The following is a 4,905-nucleotide window of genomic DNA, read 5'->3' as shown; positions in this document are numbered from 1 at the left end:
CCTAAAATCATATTTATTTATCGCTTTATTTCTGCAAAGCCTGAAGCCTTTCCACATCAATCATCGCAATGGGGATAGTGTTTATGGTACGACAAATACCAACATCAGATATGTAACGAGTGTAGAAATTTTGGAAAAGATGAATCTTTGTGCAGTTGTATCTCTGTTTATTACTTCTTTTAATGTGTGTGTTTTGTTAAACATACTAAGAAACATAACTATTGGCAGAAGCAAAATGCATGTGAAAAAATCTATGCTTCATATTCCTATGACAAAAAATTACTTCTAATTTTGAACAGTTCACGGAAACATGTAAGTCGCACGGTTTGTAAGTTACCGAAAAGTGTATAGCTATTGCTCAATTGGACTCAACGTTTCTAGGCAGGAAAACGTATTATTTTTTTCCTTAACCTATGTAAATCCGTTTGATCTAGAAGAAACCTTTGCTTGACATTTCAAAGTGTGCGTATTCTATGTCCATAGAGAGCACCTAATATGCGTGAAGCCCCCCAATAACCAAAATAAATCGAAATAACATAAGAAAACCAAGCGTTTTTTAAAACTTTATAATATTTATTAGGTATGTATAGTCATATGCAACACATGATTTAGCCGAAGGTTTTGTCGAGGACTTGGAACTCAGTATTTTTTTTTTAAATTTAATTTGAAGAAACTTTATCCTAACGCACCATCCATATCAAGGCACGTAATAGCTCGTCTGATGTAACATAACTAACATACAGCAACAAGCAAATCGGCATTGACACCAAGTTACAAAAAGCGATGCCTGATAAATCTCAGTTATTCTAAGTAGGATGTTTTATGCAACGTATATAAAATAAGAAGCTCCAAAAATATTTGTGTTGACGACTGGCCCTCAGAACGAAACGAAATATGTCTACGTCTACTTCCGAACTTATACTCGCACGTGTTTCTAACCTTGACGTGCGAACACATAACCCATTACGCTATAATAGAACTGATCGAGCCAACAACGTTTGATGGTTACTTCTAAAAGGATACTTAGAAAGCCAGCAGCAGTGGCATCACATGCTGGATATATGTATTAAGTGACAAATTCGAAGCAAATGTGAAACAGTATAAAGGATCCTATAAAGACGATGTGCGAGCAGGACATTGAGAATTCAAACATAGCCCGAACGGAATCACGCTAAATCGTTGATGCCATATTTAAACGCTAGAAAATATCTTACCTTCATTCATAATAGCGTGAAATAGTAGTATCGATCATTTTTTCCTCACTATAATTTTCAGGTGTATAAAAACAATAGTCGAATCGATAGCGCGTCAAGCTTCCGAGGCCTTCAGATTCTCGTTTCTTTCCGCCCCGCCGCAATCTCAGCAACCATACCTTGGTTGTTCGCAAAACGCTCCGTTGAAAGCCTACATATGTACACGTTGTTTACCTCTCTTGCAAAAATGTTTATATCACATTTTTTGTGAAAAATATAATGGACAGGTTCTTGTTAGCAACCAAAAAAACGCGTCAGAAGTGAGTTTCGAAAAAAAAACCCATAAGTAGTATTCGCGCAATAATAAGCTGATTTCCTCCGATGAACTAATAGGAAAAATCTTGCCACACACCTATCCATGAGATTATGCCTCGTAATTTTAATGACAACAAACAAGCGAATAAATCGACAAAACGCTAGGTTGAGCCACAGCTATATTCATATGGCGAGGTAATATCTAGCTGAATTATCCGTCGTGACTTATAAAAGCAGGAATAATAGGATACACGGCAAGACAGATCGAAATGGATCTGCTTCACAAATCTTACCGAAAAGTTCAGGCGCAGGAAAAATAAAAAATGTATTTCGCAGAAAGATTACGGCGCCCACAAATAATCCTTATTTGACTTTATTATACCCTATACTATAAACATTTTATGATATTGCTAATGTTAGGCAGTGTTCGTTATTACCTTAAACTTAAATGCCTCATATTTGTACTATGTGCTAGGTGGGTGATATATATGGAGAGCTGCGGGTCTTCCGTAGTCGACACCACTTTTGCATTCGTAACATAATAAGGAACACAGAACCTGTTGGTACACGCATTCATGGCGGAAGTTTTTTCCCTCTAGAAGGCGTCTAAAACCTGATGAAGGCAACTTGCGAGGCTCTATTGAACGCTTGCCTAAGGCTTTCTTTGACGCCGACTTCGTGTATACACGAACCTTGTTAACGCCTTGTACGTCTTGAAAGTGAGGAACTGCGAGCTTTAGGCACAGCCGCAGCAAAAAGTTGCTAACGAGATTAGAGAGCTGGAAGGATCTGGAAGAATTCGCTAGGAGAAGGGTTCATTGCCGACTTTCAGTTGGATCGTTTGATTCCTCTGCGGTCAGCTGGCGTAACTCTTGTTTCGCTTCTTAGGCCTAGCTTTTCGATATTTTCGTAACGCACAATCGTTTTATACCAACTGACGACCGCTAACTAACCAGTAAAACGAGGTTATATGTATATTTATGTGAGTGGGTGTGAATCGGGTGTGCCTAAGGCGTATGAGTCGATTCTCAGAATCTCAATACATTAATACACGACCAGCAGACAATTTATATATGAAATTACTGCTAAAAGGAAACGATTCTTAGGTTGGAAACTTTTCGTTCAACAGCATGTTTAGTACGGATTGAGATGATTTATAAATACCTAATATCGTTGAGTTGGTTTTACCACCCAAATAGTCACGAACGTCAGGACTAGATATGTAAATAAAAAAAAAATTTGATTTTTTCGTAAGGGTGAATATCATAAGCTTCTGTGGAATAGTAGATTTTCTTTATTCTAGGCCTAACGAAAAGTCACATGAAGTCTACATGTTTTGTGCCTTGTGTACATTTATGTTTGCTTTAATCATCTATGCAGATTGATGTTTACGTAAGCTGTGCTAATGCCACCCTTATTTGTAAACAACAGTCAATGTTCTTATCTTATGCTGCGGAAATCGAATTCACAAATTCACCCTTTCCGACGGCTTCTTCATCAGAAATATGGTATTGGACTTAGTGTTCACCTGTCAACTGAAAACCTTCCAGTCCAGAAATCTCAGCAAGTCTGCTTTAACAGTATCTTCCATACAAAACCACAATTCGCATCTCCGTTACCGTCCTCGGGCTGCTTTCCCTCATTGATCAGATCAAGGTCCTTTATAATGCAAATGATTAGCTAGTAGGTAGGTGAACAAAAGACTGCTAGTACGCTGTCTCGATGATGTAGGGTTTCAGCTGCACGTACCACAGATTCTGCCAATATCCCTTGAAAGGAATATTGAGTTAGTAGTCCCCACTCGTTTATACCCTTGTTGTTCTTGTTGTCGATAGTGAGACTGGTGAAGACGAATACTTACGCAATGGCCACAAGGGTGAGGCTGGATCAATATAGGCCCATTCTCAGACTCCGGGATGCTCTCATCCTAGCGTTGAGAAGTCTGACAGATGCGCTTATGTATTCGAATTTATCCGGGAAGTCCTTCCTTTCAGTGGCATCGCTCTTTAGTATTTATTCATTTTGTTTATTTTCGGTCAAAGGCAAATCTCGGCCGCAGGTGGTAAACGCAATGTTGGGAATCTCGACTACGAGCTGCCTGAGCGAAATTGCTGCAGCCACATAAATAACTGCTGGTAGAAAAGGGTTTCTCTAAGCGTTTTTTTTCTTGACTTCCTTGATAAAACAATATACATCAGCTCACCCACTTTGAGCAAAGCCCATTTTTATTGGTCGCTTGGTAACGCCAACCACTTTACAAATTTCGTCTTAACTCTTTGGCGTATAACAGTTAGTGTTAAATCCGCAGGAAATAACTGCAAGCCTAGCAATTTTATATTATACATGGAATTTGTTTAGATAATAAAAATAACTTACTAAGAAGTACCTAGAATGATACTTGCCATAAACTTTCTAAACTTTGTTTGGTACTGCTGTTAAGCTTTCATGACGTGTGTCTACGCCCAGATTTGAAGCCAGACTACTATATTTTTTTTACATTTGCAAAAATTCTATCACGCCAAAACCCTCCAGCTTGGTATGGCACCCTATATAACTACATCTTCAACCTTGTAAAACGCCAAAGATAAAAAACATGGGGCTAGGCGTCAAACGACAACGAAATGATAGCACATTTCTTTTTGCGTAGATATGCAAAACGGCAGCGTATTTTCGTGATAAAAATTATAAAGTAAACTTATAGGTGTGATTCGTAACTTATAAAATAGGTATATAATTTTTTTGTCATTATAATTAGTTATTGTTTTTTATGGCTGGTTGATGGAAATGTCAGTCAAGAGTAGATAAATTTATGATCACAACATATTTACATATATATATATATATATATATATATTTTAGGCAGTTTCGTAATGTTTAGAGTAAATTAAAATCAAAGTAGAATGGCAGTGTTTCTTACGAGAGAATCGAATGCCTCTTTAATTAAATCGGGAGTGAGATAAGCAGGATTATTGGTGGACCTCGATAAATAAAATGTATTGCTCTTGCTAATTTTAGTCTCCCTGTTGTTAATTAATTTGAAATTGAATATTTATTAATGCGACCGTAAGACGGTACCGGCCGTTAAATTCCATACGGTAGATACATTTTTTATATACCATTTATAAAATTGGCCCTATTCGTAATATCTGCAAATATGAATCACATGCGTTTAGTAGGATACTTCACATCTACCGGCAAATGCACCCCGTCGATATCTTGAGTTAATGTTCATCCATTTGCGAGCAACGTCTTTTGTCGACAACCTAACCTTTATCACATGTCGAAGCCCTAAAGCTTGTTCGTTAATTTATTATGAGGCCGCGACGTGTCCAGACTACGGCCTCGGATGTTATCTTTGTTTAGTCTAAATGTCATACAGAACAAGCATCATTGCCTA

Source organism: Varroa destructor, unplaced genomic scaffold, assembly GCF_002443255.2.
Source record: "Varroa destructor unplaced genomic scaffold, Vdes_3.0 BEIS01000003.1, whole genome shotgun sequence".
Taxonomy (NCBI): Eukaryota; Metazoa; Arthropoda; class Arachnida; order Mesostigmata; family Varroidae; genus Varroa; species Varroa destructor.
Note: the sequence above shows the minus strand (reverse complement) of the source record.